Source organism: Elephas maximus, chromosome 3, assembly GCF_024166365.1.
Source record: "Elephas maximus indicus isolate mEleMax1 chromosome 3, mEleMax1 primary haplotype, whole genome shotgun sequence".
In the NCBI taxonomy this organism is placed as follows: Eukaryota; Metazoa; Chordata; class Mammalia; order Proboscidea; family Elephantidae; genus Elephas; species Elephas maximus.
In genome coordinates, this window is record NC_064821.1 from 135,626,183 (window position 1) to 135,647,336 (window position 21,154).

Below are 21,154 nucleotides of genomic sequence, written 5' to 3' on the forward strand. Positions count from 1 at the left end.
AACCAAGAAAATCCTATGGGGCAGTAATACTGTCACATGGCATCTCTATGAGTCAAAATCAACTTGACAGCACCCAACAGCAACAACACTTGTATTAGTTTCATAATTTTTTTTTAAGCTTTGAAAAATCTCATAAGCACATAAATATTTACTCCCTAGAAGCTTAACAGGGTAAAATCTCTAACTCAAATAGATATATTCAGCAGTATTAAGGTTTCAAATGACATTGGTCATTATAAAATTACGATTTTTCTGAAAGTTAGATAGATGCTACATATTGCATGATGTCAAATTAATTTTAAAAATCTATTTTAGGAACACATTGCTTTTAAGTTTCTGGCAACATTCTACTATTTCCACTTTTTTGTGTTGAAAAGAATCCAATCTTCTAACATCTGAGAAGTTTTTAAATGATTTTTGTTTTTGTTAAGAACTAGCAATAAAATTTTATGGTTATAGGAAGACTGAAAATTATGTTCATCCTGAAATAGAAGAGCACATGTTGTATCTCATAAGTGAGATCTTAAGGTTGGAAAAATATATTCTTTCATTTACTTCTTTCATTGGTTCTAGTTTTGTTTTTGAAAATCTACTCAAAATATTTAATTTTTCCTATGTCTTCCTTTGTCTCAGTTTTTGATATTTTGATAATGATAAAAAAAATGATACAATCTGTAAATTATTGAACTCATAACACCAGTAGTTAGCAAGGAAATGTAAAAACCTTTTGTCTTCAGAGAGAAACCTAGTTCAAGCCTTAGCTATATAAGCCTGGGGGAGCCAGTTCTTTGAGTTTCAGTTTCTTCATCTATAAAACGAGGGTAATGTACGTCCCTTGCAGGTTCACTTACTGTTGTAGTTATGAGCCAGTTCTGACTCATAGCGATCCTATGCACAACAGAATGAAACACTGCCCCGTCCTGTGCCATCCTTACAATCGTTGTTATGCTTGAGTTCATTGTTGCAGCCACTGTGTCAATCCACCTCGTTGAGGGTCTTCCTCTTTTCTGCTGACCCTGTACTCTGCCAAGCATGATGTCCTTCTCCAGGGACTGATCCCTCCTGACAACATGTCCAGAGTATGTAAGATGCAGTCTTGCCATCCTTGCCTTTAAGGAACATTCTGGCGGTACTTCTAAGACAGATTTGTTCGTTCTTTTGGCAGTCCATGGTATATTCAATATTCTTTGCCAACACCACAATTCAAAGGCATCAATTTTTCTTCAGTCTTCCTTATTCATTGTCCAGCTTTCACATGCATATGATGTGATTGAAAATACCAAGGCTTGGGTCAGGTGCACCTTAGTCTTCAAGGTGACACCTTTGCTCTTTAACACTTAAAAGAAGTCCTTTCTAGCAGATTTACCCAATGCAATGCGTCTTTTGATTTCTCGACTGCTGGTTCCATGGCTGTTGATTGTGGATCCAAGTAAAATGAAATCCTTGACAACTTCAATTTTTTCTTCATTTATCATGATGTTGCTCATTGGTTCAGTTGTGAGAATTCTGGTTTTCTCTATGTTGAGATACAATCCATACTGAAGGATTTGATCTTTGATCTTCATCAGTAACTGCTTCAAGTGCTCTTCACTTTCAGCAAGCAAGATTATGTCATCTGCATAACGCAGGTTGTTAATGAGTCTTCCTCCAAGCCTGATGCCCCATTTCTTCTTCATATAGTCCAGCTTCCCGTATTATTTGCTCAGCATACAGATTGTAGAGGTATGGTGAAAGAATACAACCCTGACGCACACCTTTCACTTGTTAGGATTAGAATAAGATATGTAAAGTTCCAGCAAAGTACATGAAACAGATTATACATTTAATCAATAATGGCTATTTGTCTTCTTATCTTCTCTGAGACTTCAAGAGACTTAATTTTAAAGAATTTGTAGGCTTTGAAGTCAAAATGCCTGAGTTCAAATCTTGATTCTTCTATTTACTAGCCTGTAACCAACAGTTGGCATAGTTACCTATTCTCCCTAATCTTGGTTTCAGCAATTCTATCATGGGTGTAATTATAAAAACCATGAGGTGAGATAGTGGTGAAGAAATTATTTATTCTAATAGTACAGTGTTTGTGCTATTCCTCAAAAGTAGTAAAAGTAATAATAACAACTTAGGGATATAGTTTCTCACATCATGGCAGCTGACAGCAAAATAAAGTAACTAGAAATGTCTTTGTTAAGAGAGCATTTTATGAAGTTACATGTGACCTAATTTAACCATTTCCCCACAAAAGAGAATGAGAAAATGCCTTCTAAGAAACATTTTAATTCACCCATGTGATATCTGACACAATAATTATCTATGTGCACTTCTCAGTTTGATCACACAGATAAAGTACCACCCCATTCATTGTGCTCCCTCTCTACCACACACATATTTCATTCATAATTTGTGTACCTGTCTTTTTATTACTGCTAATTCAGTTGTTTGACCAAATTAACAATTGAATTGGCTCACTGAATTGATCATTGAACTGAAAAGTGAGTTCTGTCAGGATGACTGATTTGGCAGCCCCACGCAGCCCTAATAGATTTAAGGCAAAGAGGAAAAACAAAATGGGGGCGATTATGATATTGTCTGGAGGTGTGGCAGTTTCAGGGTTTTAGTTTTTGATTTTGGTATTTTCTTACCTTTCAGAAAGGCATACTATTTTTGCTTTTTTGTTTTTTCCATTTTGAGGACAAAGACATTACCTTAGTCATATTTCTATCATTAGCAATTAGGATATTGCATGGCATATAGAAGATACTTTAAAAAATGTTATTTAATAAATGAATGAATGAGAGTATGCAATACATTCCTGAAACTCATCATCATACTACCAGGGCAACTAGCTAGCAGGCAAAAACAAAACAAAACACTGAGCTGTTTTCTAAACCTCTCCATCTGAAGCCAGTAAAATCTCAAGCCCACCAATATGCAAATTTTATTTTGTTTCCTAATGATGCAAATCTAGACTGAGCATTTATTATACGCTTGTGTTGTTTCAAGAAGTGCAAAGGTAATTCTGTCATAGTTTGCCACCCCCAAGAACTCCCACTTAAATGGAAGTCACAAGCAAAGCCTTTTTACTGTACAAAACTTCCTTTTTATACAGCGTTTGCTTAAAAATGTAAGCAATTTCACAGTCGGAAAATCTGAGTAACTTCTAAAGGTCATATTTCCCCCCAAAATTTGTTTCCTTACCCTTACATTCTGATTGTACTGGGTGGAAGCTTTTACTGTTGGATGGTGAGTTTAAGGTTATGATTATTATGTCATGTATGTTTGCTGTCTGGAAGTAGGATTTTTATAATACCTAATAAGGTAATTTTCTTACCTTGCTCTTGTGCATGAATAGTACCCCCAGCCACGCATAGCACAATAAAATGAAGGAGCAGTTTCCTAAAAAAGAAAAACAATTGGGAAACACTTATTAGTTGGACTTTTATAACCAATAAATCATATAAAATCCAAAATGAACTCTAATATAAGATTAAGAATTCAGCTATTTTAACCCAATTGAAAAATGGGCAAAAGATGTGAACAGACACTTCACCAAAGAAGACATTCAGGTAGCTGACAGATATATAAGGAAATGTTCATGATCATTAACCATTACAGAAGTTCAGATCAAAACTACAATGAGATTTCATCTCACTCCAACAAGGCTGGCATTAATCCAAAAAACACAAAATAAATGTTGGAGAGGCTGTGGATAGATTGGAACACTTATACACTGCTGGTGGGAATGTCAAATGGTACAACCACTTTGGAAATCGATTTGGCGCTTCCTTAAAAAGCTAGAAATAGAACTACCATACGATCCAGCAATCCCACTCCTTGGAATATATCCTAGAGAAATAAGAGCCTTTACACGAACAGATATATGCACACCCATGTTTATTGCAGCACTGTTTACAATAGCAAAAAGATGGAAGCAACTAAGGTGCCCATCAACGGATGAATGGATAAATAAATTATGGTATATTCACACAATGGAATACTACGTATTGATAAAGAACAGTGAGAAATCTGTGAAAGATTTCATAACATGGAGGAACCTGGAAGGCATTATGCTGAGTGAAATTAGTCAGTTGCAAAAGGACATATATTATATAAGACCACTATTAGAAGAACTTGAGAAATAGTTTAAACTGAGAAGAAAACATTCTTTTGTGGTTACGAGAGGGGGTGGGAGGGAGAGTGGGAAAGGGGCATTTACTAATTAGATAGCAGATAAGAACTACTTTAGGTGAAGGGAAAGACACCACGCAATACAGGGGAGGTCAGCACAATTGGACTAAACCAAAAGCAAAGAAGTTTCCTGAATAAACTGAATGCTTCGAAGGTCAGCGTAGCAGGGGCAGGGGTTTGGGGACCATGGTTCCAGGGGACATCTAAGTCAACTGGCATAATAAAATCTATTAAGAAAACATTCTGCATCCCACTTTGAAGAGTGGCGTCTGGGGTCTTAAATGCTAGCAAACAGCCATCTAAGATGCATCAATTGGCCTCAACCCACCTGGATCAAAGGAAAATGAAGAACACCAAGGACACAAGGCAATTATGAGCCCAAGAGACAGAAAGGGCCACATGAACCAGAGGCTACATCACTCTGAGACCAGAAGAACTAGATGGTGCCCGGCTACAACTGATGACTGCCCTGACAGGGAACACAACAGAGAACCCCTGAGGGAGAAGGAGAGCAGTGGGGTGGGATGCAGACCCCAAATTCTCATAAGACCAGACTTAATGGTCTGATTGAGACTGGAAGGACCCCGCTAGTCATGGACCTCAGACCTTCTTTTGGCCCAGGACAGGAACTATTCCCGAAGCCAACTCTTCAGACATGGATTGGACTGGACAATGGGTTGGAGAGGGATGCTGGTGAGGATGAGCTTCTTGGATCAGGTGGACACTTGAGACTATGTTGGCATCTCCTGCCTGGAGGGGAGATGAGAGGGTGGAGGGGGTTAGAAGCTGGTGAAATGGACACAAAAGAGAGAGTGCAGGGAGAGAGTGGGCTGTCTCATTAGGGGGAGAGTAATTGGGAGTGTGTAGCAAGGTGTATATAGGTTTTTGTGTGAAAGACTGACTTGATTTGTAAACTTTCACTTAAAGCACAATAAAAAATAAATAAAAATTAAAAAAAACATACACACACACAAAAAAGAATTCAGCTATTTTAATTAGCATGGTATTTTACCATTCATAGTGGCAAAGAGCAAGGGCTCTGGGTTTAAGACTCAGCTCTGTCACTTACTTTGTGAGTTGGGCACACTTTTTATCACTCTATGCCTTAGTTTATTCATCTGTTAAACCTCTTTCATATGGTTTTTGAGGATGAAAGGAAAAAGTTTATATAAAGCATGCAAAACAGTGCCTGAGATCTTGCAAGTATTCAGTAAATGTGAGCTAGCATAGGTGACATTATTATAAATTTTGTAAAATACCATACACACAATTTTATACAAAGTAATAGATATTTACACAGAATAACATGTAGTCACTTAACCAAAGAAATTATAAAATTGATGGAAGCAGCTATGTGTTCAAATGTTTATACATAAAAGCTATTTGAATATTATACATATATAAATCACTTTTATTACAGTCATGATTTTTTGGTTCTAAAAACAGATGGCCTGTAGATGTCAATGTTGAACATTTTGATTAGTAGGCATCGTGAGCCTGATACCCAATCACTACACATCAATGTCTGTTTATACTAATTAGCTAAGTTTAGTTTTCTAACATTCTTAGAGAATGAGATATTCTGACAAATTTTATTTAACATTCTTCTTTAGTTAAATCTATCTCCCAAATGAAAATCATAGGGACAAATTCAAAAAGTGATGATGGATATGTGAAAACAATATGTCATTACCTAATTTCTGCTAAGATAGACCGTGATTCTGTTTCTGATTCAAACCTAGGACTCAGCAAATGTAAAATACAATCCTGCCAGGAGTGATTACAGAGTCCCCAGGAAATCAGTGTATCTTTTTATTAAGTACCTAATAGTAATTGGTACGTTTTCTATTTATTACCAATAAGAGGTCTTCACCTTTAGTACCTCATATAAGGGTATATTATGTAAGAAATATGATTTTTTACGAAGTTTTACCGAACAATGTAAAATTATGCTTTTCTCCTTGATAGAACGGGACACAAATCTTATTTTCACTTAAATGGCACTAACCATTTGTTAGTAAGTAGAAAACCCACATACTGTAGTCACATATACTTCACAGCCCAGCTCTTTTAAGACAAGATTTTGATAGGGTACTTAAAAATTGTTATTAACTCTACAAAGTAACCAACTGAATCATTACAGAAATTTCAAATGCCAGGCAAAGAGCAGAAACATATATTTTAATGAAGCCTGTAAAAGATTCCCATACATGATGTTTTCCACTTAGAACAATGGTTCTCAAGTTTTAGTATGCCAAAGAACCACTCGAGGTACTCGTAAAAAATGCAGATTCTGGGCCCTACTACAGAGATCCTGATCCATAGATTTGGGGTAGATTCCTGGAATATATAAATTTTAAGTAGGTAATTCTAATGAAGGTTGTGTGTACCAAAATCTGAGAAAAAAATAATTCAGAACAATCACTATATTTACATCGTACTTAGAATACATTCAAATATGTTATATTGCTTAAATCACATATATTTGGAATCCTGGTGGCACAGTGGTTAAGAGCTACGCTGCTAACCAAAAGGTCGGCAGTTCAAATCCACTAGCTGCTCCTTGGAAACTCTTTGGAGAAGTTCTACTTTGTCCTACAGGGTCGCTATGAGTCGGAGTCGACTTGACAGCAATGGGTTTGGTTTTTGGTTTTATCCTCTTCTATTGCTCTAAATCAGTGATTTTCAAAGTCTATTGTGTATTAAAACCACCTGGAGGGCTTGTTAAAGATTGCTAGGCCTCACTCCCCTTCCCCCACCACCCAGTTTTAGATTCAATAGGTCCAGGGCGGGGCCTATTGAATCTGCATTTATAATAAGTTCCCACGTGATGCTGGTGCCACTGATCTCGGGACCACACTCTAAAAAGCTCAGGTCTTGAACAGATGATGCTCAGTAGATGAAGTTATAAGGCCCACCTGTTTTGGATCTTGTTTACCTGTACCGCACATTGGAATTACCTGGATGAGAACTTTAAAAACCACTAAACTTGGGTCCTGCCCCCCAGAAATTCTGATTTTAATTGGTCTGGAGTGTAGAGATTTTTAAAGACTTCCCAGGAGATTCTAATGTGCAAACACACTGAGAACCACTGGTTAGTGTGTGCTCTGGGTTCTCTAGGATGGATTCCAATGTAGTCTAGAGTTTGAGTAAAAGGAGGCTATTTTTCTTTCAAATTCACATTTTCAACACATATCTGGCAGGGTACATACCCATGAGAAAGAAAATAGCCCCAGATTGCAGTCACTAAGGGATAATGCACCAGAATTATTACTGCCTCGGAAAAATGTGCCTGGAATCATGCCTCATTTGCCCAAGGTAATCTGGCTCACTTGTATGCTTAGGAACAACCCAACAAGTACTTTTCCATTCAGAATAAAGCTAACTAAGGAAGAGTACAACAAACAGCCGTCTTAGCAACTCGGCAAACTCATAGGCTTCCCCAATGACCTCAGAGGAGAAAAATGGAAAATAAAGTTTTTTCTAGACATGTTAACAAGTCCATTCCAAGCCCAAGGCAGGAAAATCCAAACACATCAAACATCACCACTTAGCCAGGTGATCTTAGGGGATTATGACAAATCAGTTGAGCTATACCTTACATAAGTATACCCATGTGATAATGCTGATGACTAACAGAAAGGTAGAGACAGAGGCTTGAAATACAAGTTTTCTTTTTAAAATTATGCCCAAACCAATAGCCAACAAAAGAATGACAACAAAAGTCAAGTTCTTTGCCAGGCATTCAAGGCCCTTATCATTCAGCTCCAACCTCCTCTTTTTTAGGAATATGTTGTTGTTAGGTGCCATCGAGTTGATTCTGACTCATAGCGACTCTACGTACAAAAGAACAAAACACTGCGCAATCATCCTGTGCCATGCTCACAACCGTTGCTGTGTTTAAGCCTAAAGTTAAAGCCACTGCATCAATCTTGTTGAGGGTCTTCCTCTTTTTTGCTGACCCTCTATTTTACTAAGCATGATGTCCTTCTCCTCCTGGTAACATGTCCAAAGTACGTGAGACAAAGTCTTGGCAGCCTCTCTTCTAAGGAGCACTCTGACTGTAACTTCTTCCAAAACAGATTTGTTCTTTTGGCAGTTCACGGTATATTCAATATTCTCCTCCAACATCATAATTCAACAGCATCAATTCTTCTTTGGTCTCCCTTATTCACTGTCCAGCTTTCATATGCATATGAGGTGATTTACAATACCATGGCTTGGGTCAGGTGCACCATAGTCCTCAAAGTGACATCTTTGCTTTTTAGCACGTTAAAGAGGTCTTTTGCAACAGATTTCCCCAATGCAATCTTTCATTTGATTTCTTGACTTCTGCTTCCATAGGCATTCCTTGTAGAACCAAGTAAAATGAAATCCTTGACAACTTCAATATTTTCTCCATTTATCATGATGTTGCTTACTGGTCCAGTTGTGACAATTTTTGTTTTCTTTAGGTTGAGGTGTAATCCATACTGAAGGCTGTAGTCTTTGGTCTTCATCAATAAGTGCTTCAAGTCTTCTTCACTTTCAGCAAGCAAGGTTTGTCATCTGCATATTGCAGGGTTTTACTGAGTCTTCCTCCAATCCTGATGCCACATTCTTCATACAGTCCAGCTTCTTGTATTTGCTCAGCATACAGGTTGAATAAGTATGGTGAAGAGACAGAACCCTGATGCATAGAATATGGTGAAAGGATACAACACTGACACATAGATCACACTATAACTGATACCTCTAAAGCTCCAGTCATACCAAGGTATTCTCTATTCCCTGAACAGAACTTTGTGTGTTTGAAATGTCCTCCCAGTCTCCACTGGTCAGAATCTTAAGTATTCTCAGTGTCAAATTAAAACACCTGCTCCATGAAGTTTTTCATTACCCCTAAAGAACAAGTCTTTTCTTCATCTCTGTACCCCTGATGCTTTAATTGTAACTTTGTTATAACCCTTACATGTTGTACCTGATATAACTTGAAATATCTGAGCAAACAGCAGGTCTTCACCTTTTATCTCTCATGCCCCCATGTCCTACATGAAATTGACACTTAAATACTTTAAAGCAGGAAAAGAAGCAATGATACCATCTCCCAATGACTGAGGAATTCAATTCTTTATGAACCTGATTCTTTTAACAGTATGGAAAATGTAAGTAAAATAAGGGCAATTTTAGTTAGGGTCCAAAGAGAGAGAGAAGAGAAATAAGAATTTTTTTAATTTGCTATGGTAGGGTGTGTAAAGAATTTTTTTTCTTTTTTTTACCTTTTCTTCTCAGAAATAGGATCACAAAAAAGAGATCAAGCTTCATCAACATAATAAGTTTGATAAAGAAGCAAAATCCATCATTGTATGAAGTGGATATATAATGAATCCAAACTTTCTGGGAAATGTCTAATTGGGCTAGGTTTGTTTTTTCCTCAAAGGACATTACATTTACCATACATTTAATTTACTTAAGAAGAAAATATCAAGCGTCCATGTTAGTAGTAGATGGTTGTATCCTCAAGGGCAGCAGCTGTGCTTTGTGCTTCTCCCTCGTGGCTTTGCCTATAGTGCTAACGCATGCCAGAGTCTTTGAATAAGTTAAAATTACAACTATTTTAAGTTGTTGGGTAGAAAAGAACACATGAATAAGAAAATAACACTAGTCTTAGAACCAAAAGACTAATCCTGGTTTTGTTTCTAACTAGTTGTGTGACCTTCGGCATATTATCATTTTCTGAATCTTAGCTGACTTATCTATTACATAAGGACATAATATAAATTTTATATTTTTATCTTTTACATTCCAAATATAAAATTCTTGAATTTCTGTGTATGATGGCATCCCATTAGAATACTGACATTAGAGAACAAAAATCAAATTATTTAGCAAGATGTTCTATAAATAACTACACTATACAAAGGAATGTTATTTAACCACAAATCTGGTGACGTGTTCCCACAGTTTTGACCAAATACTCATTTAATTAAATAATCTAACATAGTTTAGTAAGCTTGCTAATTTATTCATATATTTTATTTTCTCTAACAAAAAGTCTAGCTAGTGCATTAAACACAAAGATTTTTCAATTATTTCAAAAGGTGTTTTTTGTTGTTCAATTTTCTGTATGTTTGGATTATGTGTCACTAATACAAACTAACAGAATTACATATACTCATACATTTAATAAAATCAGAACAGGTCTTAAAGAAGTATTATGTTAACATTTAATAAATGTTCAAAAAATATAACCCATGATATTGACATCTGAGGATAACTACCAAATATGGAACTTGTGTGTGCCTGGCCTGCTAGTCACATTTTCAGTTTGATATCAAAAACCAAAAAAATTCATTGCCATCAAGTTTGATATCAGCCAAAGTAAAATCATAACCATACATGGGAGGGGTGAAGGGCCTAAAAGGGGACAGATATGAAATAGATATACATAGATCGTACTCAGAGCATTTAAGGGACTAATATCTATCCCAGGCCTCTTCCCTAGATGATTCTTAACAGTTATTCGACTTTCTACCTGAAGGGTCTAAGTTAGTTTACAGGAATCTCAGGAACCTTTTTGTTTAGGGCGCCCATGAGACCCGTAGGCAATGATACGTGTCTTCAGGCTACTGATGCTCATTCCTACATAGATTCAATTTACGTAGTAAAATATTGTGAAAAGGCATTTTTTTTTAATGAATTGGTTTTCTTTTAAGCCAACTGGAAAGTGTGAACTAATCTGAAAAACACACGTGATATACATAAATAATTGCAACAATTTCCATTCACTCTACATTTACATGCCAAAAAAACTTCTCTAAGTCATGACAGCTTTACAGATTTTGTTCTTTACTAGCTGCTAAGATCCAGAAACAGTAAATTTTCTGCCCTTTGTTCCCAAAATAACCGGGGCGGGGGGGGGGGGAGGAGGAAGTGTTCTCAGTAGTAGTGGGAATATAGTTGGATGAATCTGGGGTAAGTGTTGTCATTAACTCATATACAATGAATTTCTTAGACAATTCAATTCAATAGGTATTTGTATAGCTAATCCAGTGTGAAGCATACTAGAACTTCTGGTTAAATTCCAAGTATACAGGCAATTCATTAAGTGCAAGGGAAGTAAACACTTAAAGACTTCAGGTCATCAAAGTATCTAGAGTCTAGTCACCCTAAGAAAAAAACCAAACCAAACCCAGTGCCCTCGAGTCGATTCCGACTCATAGTGATGAGTACCCTAAGAAAACTACACCTAAATTAATATGTCCTAATAACACCACAGATTATTAAACTGATTGCTGCATGTTACTATTTTTTGCAGCTATCAAGTGGGCCCCAACTCATAGAGTAGAACAGCTCCATAGAGTTTTCTTGACTACAATCTTTATCAAAGCAGATTACCAGGCCTTTTTTCTTGTGGATCCACTGGGTGGGCTCAAACTGCCAACTCTAGGCCAGCAAAATTCCTGGCACATACTAGCGTTAAATATTTTTAAATAAATGAATTAGTTAATTTTTAGTCAATAAGACTATCAGGTGGTCCTGAATTTCAATAAACACGTAACTTCTCTTCCATATTCTACCTGCACACTCTCACAAGATCAAGAAAAGTCAAGTCTCCCTTTTATTTAGCCAAGAAAGTAACTGAAGGCCTTTTTACAATCTGGTCTTTTTCCAGTGCCAGCTCCAGTCACCTCTCCCCCTAGAATGTGTGCTCCAAACAACTTCATTTCTTTTAGGACCTCAAATGCACTCTGTTGTCTCACTTCTGAGCCATAACTTTTACTGTTCCTTCTGCCTGGATAGGTCCATGCCCCTTTTTTCTTAGGTCTCAGTTTAGACTTTATATCCTTTGGTCAGGCTTTCCTTCCAATATCATCCCTCCCTATCCAAACAACCCACCCAGCCAGCCAGGGCTGCTGGGTGCCCCTTCTGTATGCAATCTTGTCGCATGTTGTTATACTTGGTTGTTTCATTTTCTGTTTTTTTCTACCAAGTAATTGCAACAATTTCCATTCACTCTACTTTGAGAGGGTAGCAGCTGTGTCTGACTTGTTCACCACTGTATCATTACTGTGTAGAATGATGTCAGGTATGTAGATGGAACTCAGTATACACGTGTTGAATAAATGAGTGGATTAATGATATAAGTGAATAAATGACAGAATGACAGTCTTATGAGAATGAAAATAAATTGGTCTTCACTTTTCAGTTAGTTACCAATTCTAAAATAAGTCAAAGTTGTAGGACAAGGTAACCAAAGTAGCACAACTATTCTAATTCTGGTAATAAAATTTATTTTTCTCCTGCAGCTTCACAAATTATCAAGCAGAATGTCTAAACACTCAAAATTAGTTTCCAAAAATTACATTTCCTCTCCCTGAGACATCAGTTTATTTTAAACATTATTTGAACAAAAATAACTAAGCAACTTAAAAAGAGAGTTGCATGCCAACTAGTAAATAGATCTTTATAGACAAACTTTTTTTTTTTTTTTTTGGTGGGGGTAGGGGATTGGCTATAGGAGAAATCCTTTAAATTATCTTAATAGCCTGCCTGGGAGATTTACCCATAATATATTAAACCAATGTATCTAATATTGACTTTTGGGTTTTAGGTTCCTTTTATTAATTATACAGTATTCACATTAGGTAATCTATTTAAAACTATCCCCATGAAATAAAATATCTTTAAGGGACCAGTTTTAAAATTGTAAATGTTAAAATTTTTTTTTTTAATCAGAACTATGATTTAACAAAGCTGTTCCTGCACTTCCAAACCATCACCACACAAGGATGTTGGAAAATTAAAACCTCAGGAATCTCATTAGGGACTCTGAGGTTTAATTCAGTGGCCCGACATTATCATCAGCTAATCAGCTGCTTCTCTCAAGTCCCGGTGATGTTTTTCAAACTTAAGGACTTCAAATTCTTCTTGGAAATTGATTATTTTTTGTTTAGAAACAGTTTTATTGGCTCAGTGGGTGCTACCTTTTTTCCCACTTTGCATGTGTGTGGTTGGAGCTGTGAGGGAATGCAATCTAATTAACAATGAATTAACCTTAATTCTCTGCAGCCCACCTCCACTAGCTTCTGTACTGGAACAAACTGGATATCGGATGAGGCTGCAAGACCTCTAGGCAGGAGGCCCTCTAGAAGGGCTGTGGAAAACAGCGCCTTCACGCAGGACCCCCTATGCACCCCGGGGTTATCTCTCCACCAGGGTTCTTTTCCGATTCCACTTGGTATAATTTTTCCTCAGAAGTTCCTCGGTGTAATCCGTTCTGTTTGGTTTCTCTGCCTCCCTCCCCCCAATCATCTGGACCCAATTTACAAACCCAAATTGCCCAAGAATTTATGCAGGGCCTTTTGTGGGAGCGTCTGGAAAGAAGTGTAAACCAGACAAGACAGCGGCCAGGAGCAGAAGATCTGCTTTAATCCGCGAGGTCGGTCACAACTACCAAGGGGAATGCTAGCAACGCAGTGGCGCAGGGAAAGCCCTAGGGGCCGCAGCGGACGTAGAGAGCACAAGGAAGGACACTCGAGATGGACACAGCGGCTGCGACCAGACAGGAGGTGGAGGGCTTCACTCGCCCTCTCTTCTAGGCTCTGGACCTGGACCCTGGGTCAGCGGGAAGGTGCGCCTCCTGCCCCGCTCTCCAAGCGGGTCCACACAGACTGACGTTTATTAAGAAAAGTGACGGGAACCCTCTGCCTGGGAACGCGGGGCTACCCGCGTGAGCAGCAGTTGGAAGGGGACCTGCAGAGCCCAACCCCTTCTTCGGCCACTGTCTTCCCCCGCGTCCTGCCCTCTCGCCTGGCAGCACTGGGTGGCGAAGGTTACAAGCTTTCCTCGCTGACTCCGCGCGGCTGGGTGCTTCCTCCTCTGCGGGAGAAGCCGGGCAGACCGGCTGCCAAGGGTCTGAGGGGAGCGAGCGCGCGCGCCCCAGCCAGGCTCCGCTGCACGCGGCTGGGAAGCACATGTTCACACAAACACAGCCACAAGGCGGTCTTTCTCCGCACCCCGCCTCCGCCTGCCCTTAACTGACATGATCCGTTCTGCCCTCTGCCCTCCTCCCACCTACTCTCCCCAGAAGACAGCCTCGCAGCAGAAAGGACCACAGCCCTGTTCGCCCCTCCCGCCCCCGGAGCCAGAAGCAAACTTGTATAACCCACTGACCTCTTCCAGGGGGACCAGGGCTGCCAGCCAAGGCCGCGCACTCGCCTTCCGCGCTCTTTTCCCAGTGCGGGGGATGGGAGTAGGTACGGCGCCCAACGAGGATTAAGGGAATCCCGTCAGGGCCCGCCCGAACACTCCCCTGGAGGAGCAGCCCCGCCCCTGCATTCTGCTCCCTCTCATCCCCGGCACCCAGCCGCTGGCGCTGGGTACCCAGTGACCGGCGGGGTCGGATTAACCAATAAGCAAGGTACGCACGGGTTTACTTGCTAATCTGTAGTGCACAATTTCACAAGGGTTTCCACGTAAAATTGTGCTTTTTTACCGATGTAAGCCAGTGTATACCTCGCTTATTGGGTAATCTGTGATCCGAGCGCACCCTCAGCCTCAGATGGGCTGCACCGTTCTCAGACTGCAAACAAGACAGGATTGCCTCTGACTCAGGTCAGTCTAACAGCGTTCGGATGCCCGAGGTCCTGCAGACCCTCACCCTCCCAGCAACTTTGCCCCGCTGCCCAGGCTGTTCTCTACAAGCCCAGGTGACCGCTAGCGTCCCAGGAATCTCGAGGCTGGACGTCCCGAGGAGCACCGTGGGGAAACGAGACCTCATAGGGCACCGAGGAGGGCACGACGGCGGCGGGAACAGGAGCCCGGGAGGGCGTTGGAGCTCAGCTCCCGAGCTGCGACTGAGGACGTCGCGGCGCGAGCCAGCAAGCTTTTCTTCCTGAGACACCCGCCGGGAGGAGGCTACCTTTCAACCACGGTATTTCACTAATTGAGAAGACAAGGGAAGGATGTCACCACAGCTGCTGGCCCGCTCCCAACTTCAAAAAGAAAAAGAAAAAAGTGCCAAGGAACCGGACCGCAGAAAACCAACCTACTCAGAAGACCAAGAGTGGTGTGGGGGGGGGGGGGATGCTCTAACCCCTGTCCCGGAGAGTGGGCTACTTACGTTTTTGCCGTGGGGGAGACCTTTCCACGCCTTGTTCTGTGGGCTCCTAAATGCATTTGTATGCATTTGTCCGTGCAGCGACGCGCTAACGGAAAACAGAAGCCAACTCCGAACTGCTAAAGGTGCAGATACTGTCCGTGAAAAGGGGGGGAGGGGGAAATCACATGAAAACGATGCTCCAAAACCGCAACAAGAAAGGAAAAAAGGGTGGGTGGGTGAGTGGGGCTGGGGAGGGAGGGAGGGAGAAATAGCACCCGAAGGGGGGACAGATCAGTCTCCTAGCTCCCTAGCTCGGTAACCGACGAGCCCGGTGGTAGCGCTCCCCTGGGAGGGAGGGCAAGGAGAAAGACCTCACTTGGAGGCGGCGGGGCGCCGGCAGCAGCAGGAGCTCTGCTACGAGTGCAGCCCTCGAGTTCACTTGCGGTTCAAAGGCGACTCTGTGACTCCAGTGTAGTCCTCTGCTTTGGGCCTGGGAGGAGAAAGGGAGGGGGGAGAGGGAAGGAGATCTGGGGAGGAGGAAGTCCTTGGAAACAACCCTCGCCCGAACATTTGTCAGACAAGCACACACACCCACTTCGGAAATCAAGTCTGTGCGAGGGGACCGGTGGCAACTGCAGGCGCTTGGGGTTGACTCCCGCCGGCTGCTTCCCCTGGAAGAAGAGGAGCCAAGCAAATCCGGCCGGTGTTAAATTTCACCGCTCACTGACTTGCAATGACATCACCAAACACAGAGCACACCTCCCCCTCCGCCCCGCAACCTTCCCCCACCTCGGTCCCGCGCCCGGCCCCGGGGCCCCTGCTGGCTAGCCCTACCCGGCAGGGTTGGATCTGCCACGCCCGGGGCGCGCTAGCAGCCTCCTGGGCACCGCCCCGACGCTTTCCTTTCCCAAGCGGTTCTCTTCCTCGAAATCTCGGACACGTAGAGGTGACTAGTAGCCTGCCTTCCTCACAGTGCCGCGTGCACTATCTCCCTTTCCAGCAGCCCCTAATTTGACGTTATCCCCTTGCATGTGCTCAATTATCTCTTTCCCTTCTACCCGACCTTCTTCTGAAATCCTACTGAGCCCAGTGGAGTCCTCTGACCTACCTGCTTTTCAGTTCTGCTTGAGGCTCAAGTCATACTATTATATAACTGACTGTAACGTTTTTCATTTCTATCTTTCCTCCTTTCACTCTTTTACTACTTTTTACTGGCTTTTCTCTCCTGCAAATTGCAGGCTGTAATCTTTCTGCCTTTCTCCCGTTACACAGGTGGATTGTGATGGTCTGCAGTCATCCATTTCAAGGGCTTGCTAACCACTGCCTTACCAATTTGAATATTTTACAGAATTTTTGTAACAAATTAAAAAAAAAATTCCCCCACCACCTTTTCATACTAAAAAGTCCACCATCGAGTTTTTGCACACAAAACAAGAAAATAAAGTTCTGCTTTTATCTTCCTTATTAACAAGACTGGATGCTGGAAGAGGCCAGAGATCCATCATCTTGTTATCTTTTCAGTACCTAAAATAAACTCCTTGCCATTGAGTCTTCCCCCTCAAGGTGGTCCTATAAAACAGTGTAGAAATGCCCCCAAAGGGTTTCCGAAGCTATAATCTTTGTGGGAGCAGCAGATCACCAGGTCTTTTCTCCCTTGGAGCCATCAGTGGTTTGAACAGCTGACCTTTCGGTTAGCAGCCTAGTGTTTAAAGATGTGGTGAAACCCAAGTGAAACTGTTCACTACAGATTAGTAAGTAAGCACAAGTAAACCCATGCTTACTTTGCTTATTGCGTAATTGGCCCCTGCTGGCTTGCTTGTTGCATGAATGAATGCTGTGTGCCACTGAATATCATTTCTGCAGCTTAGTTTTTCTTGTCTGGAAAAAAAAAAAAACAAAACTCCACCCCCAGCAACTGACCATTCCACATGCTGAAAGGGATGCTACACGTTACACACATAAAGGCTGAGGGACCATCTTGATGCATGAAAATGATAGATGTGACACAAGCTTGGTAATTTTTTTCTCCAAGAATATATCATTTAATTCATTTCCCCCCACCCAGTTTCAACTTTTTATTTTGAAATAATTTTAAATTTACAGAAAAGTTGCAAAAATAGTACAGAGGTTCCTGTGTACCCTTCACCCATCTTCCCCTGATGTTAACATTGTATATAACATTGTATATGATTATCAAAACTGGGAAATTAACACAATACTATTAAGTAATCTGGCGCTCTGGTGGCAAAGTGGTTAAGAGCTCAGGCTAGAGTTTATGGAGCCCTTATCATGCAGAACACGCCCAACGGTACACATACTCTCAGGCAGTGTACATTTGTTTGGGTGTGGAAGAATTAGCCCACTAAAAGATAAACAATTTAAGGTTTAAATGCTGGAGAAGTTATAGGATGATGAAGATTAGCATGGATCAGATTGATCAATGCAGATTAAGCAGAGATCACTGGATTTGGCTAAGCCTTGAAAAGCAAAAAGGATTTACATAGGTGTAGAGGAAGAAGGATAATACTCTGTTTGGAAATAGAGCATCGGACTGACAGCAAATGGACCATGATGAGGTAGTTTGAACTATATTCAGGGGAAAGGAGTAGATTTCATCAGTTTAGATTAGAGGTTTGTGTATAGGAAGAGAGATAGAGGACAAACTGTAGAACCCCCTCAATGCCAGAATAAGGGTTCATTCGGTCATTCAACAAATATTCATTGTGTTACCTGGTGGGTACTAGGAACCCTTCTAGGCCCTTGGTTACATTCGTGAACAAAATACACAAAAATTCTTCCCTTCATGGAGTTTACATTCTAATATTTACTATTTAATTCTATAAAACAAAACTAAACAAAGCATGCATTGCCATCAAGTAGATTCCAACTCATAGTGACCCTATATAGAGTTTCCAATGCTGTAAATCTTTATGGACATAGACTGCCTTATCTGTCTCCTATGGAGCAGCTGTTGAGTTCAAACTGCAGACCTTTCGTTTAGCAGACAAGCACTTAACGACTGTGCCACTAGGGCTCCTATTTAATCCTATAGGCAATAGGAAACTAAAGCCTTTCAAACTGATGAATTATTATGTTCCAAATTCCTGTTTTAAGAGGATTAATCAGCACCGGAGGCCAAAATTGACTAGTGCATGAAAAGAAAGAAGGTTGGAAGATAAATTAGATATAGATGATGAGATATGATAGTATTTTGAACTACGATGGGGGTAACAGAAAAGCTAAATAAGAGAATCATTTTTAAAAGAACCTGAAAAAGGTCTGATAATTGATTAGCTTGTGAAGGGAGGAGACATAAATGAAACTTCAAGCATGAATGATTAAGAAATTATGCCATTGGCCAATGTCTAAGGGGAAGACAACTAATTCAGATTGAGATATTATAATGAGATCATTGTAGGACATTCTGCTGGAAATATCCAAAGATCTGTTGGAAGCTAGAGTTCAGGAGAGAGGCCAGAGCTAGAGTTATAGATTTCTTCATTATCTACATAAAATGGTAGTGGAAGCCTTAACAGTGGTGTCTATTTTCAAAGAAGGGAATATTGAAATGGAAAACAGAGCCACGGACATAAACTTGGGCCACAGGAGGTGGAAGGAAACAGTGCAGAACTAAGGGAAACAGAACAAGAAGCATATAGCATTATTAAACAATACACCCACTCCTCACTTATCAACATGGTTAGGTTGTAAAGACCAGGTCATTATGCAAAAACTGGCATTATGCAAAAATAGAGGAGAGCCGCATCAGATCACAAAATATTATATGGGACATATATATCCCTCTGGACTCAAGAGGTGGAAAATGTAGGCGGGCACTATATGTCCCTCTGGTCATAAAAGTGTTACTGCCAGACATACATTGTTAATATGCAAAATAGTTGGATGGTAGTTTCTTACTATTGTCATAAATGAAAAATGTCAGATGAGATAGTTGATAAGTGAAGCATAGGTATAATAGCAAATCATAATTCTTAATATCAAGCATTGTTCTAAGTGTTTATATATATTGATACATTTATTCTTTTAACCAATCCTTTCAAGTAGATACTATTATTATCCTCATTATTGTATAATGAAATTAAGATACTAAAAGGTTAATTAAATTACCCTGGTAATCAAGATTGGAACCCAGGAAGACTGGCTCTGGATAAAGTCCATGCTCTCACTTGACCCTTCTTTTCTCTCCCTCAGTCTCAATGTCTCTCTTTTGCTCTCTCATCCTCTCTCTCCTTCCCTCCCTCCCTCCTTCCCTTCTGAAAAGAAAACAGTTTCAAGAGAAGCAACTGTCTAATTCAGAAGAAAATGGAAGGGGGAAAGAACTGTGAGAAAGCCACTGCATTTAAAAATTAGTGACTCATTGATTAAAGAGGATATGTGCAATGGACTGAATAGTTGGTGAAGGAGAGACAGCAGGTAGAAAATAAGTGGGCGATAAAATGAGGAGAAGAAATATGACTGTAGCTGATATGAAGTAAGTAGTTGCTTATGGAAGAAATCAGAAAATATATAAAAGCAGTCCCCATGGGTGTGGGGGCAGTTTGGGGTGGAGGCAGTGATGATGCTGTTGAAAGAATAAAAATGCTGAAAAGATACAAACACGGAAGAAAGGCATATATATTTATCACTCTTGGTTACCGTTATGGATTGAAATGTGTCCCTCAAAAAGATATATTGAAATCCTATTCCCTCTCCCCCCTCCTGACACACACACTGCACATGTGGTCTAGTTTGGGGAAATGGGTTTTTTTTTTTTTTTTTTTTTGCGGAGCTGGTGCAGTGGCTAAGTGTTTGGCTGCTAACTAAAAAAAGTTCTGCAGTTTGAATCTACCAGCTGCTCCTTGGAAACCCTATGGGACAGTTCTACTCTGTCCTATAGGGTCGCTATGAGTTGGAATCAACTCAACGGCACAGGGTTTGGTTTGGTTTTTTGGTATAGGGTCGCTATGGGCCAGAATCAATTTGACAGCAACAGGTTTTTTGGTTTTATCAGTTAAATTAACAAAATCATACTGGAGTAGGGAAGGTCCTAATCTGAATTCCTCCTGAGGGGCATAAAAGAGAAGACACAGAAACAGAATCACACACAGGGGGAAACCATGTGATAACAAACACTGATGCATCTATAAGCAGCAGAGGAAATGTCAAGGACTGGCCTGGAGCCATCAGAACCTAGGATAGTGGCATAGAACAGCTCCTCTCTCAAAGCCCCCAGAAAGAAGTCCCACAGCCAAGACCTGATTTAGATTTCTAGCCTCCAAAACTGTGAGAAAATGAGTTTCTATTCTTTAAAGCCACCCACTTTGTGATACAGGCAGTCCCCAGGTTACGAACGAGATCCATTCCTAAGTGTGTCTTCAGGAATGTGTAGGTAAAAAGTCGGAACAGATGCATAGGGTTCTTATTTAGCCTTACTTTAGTGCAAGAAAAAGCTGATGCCTTTTTAGTTATTTAAAAGCCGAATGTGCACCAACTGAAGGTGATTGTGATGAATTTGTTAAGAGTAAGGATTGGTTCAGTCCTTTCAAAGTGAAGGCAAATTTACATAACATTTAAGGGAAGCATGATTTGTCCATGAGTCCATGGTTCCTAACTCCGGGCACTTCCTGTATTTTGCAAAGTCTTTCTGTGACTGGACGATGTCCAACACACAAGCACCCTGCTTCCCTAATGTAAAAGGCACAAGTTGCTTTCTCAGTCTGGTTAGCAGCTAGGGTCCAAAAAAAACCCAAACCAGTTGCCATCGAGTCAATTCCAACTCATAGTGACCCTACTGGACAGAGTAGAACTGCCCCATAGTTTCCAAGGAGTGCCTGGTAGATGTGAACTGCCAACATTTTGGTTAGCAGCCATAGCACTTAACCACTA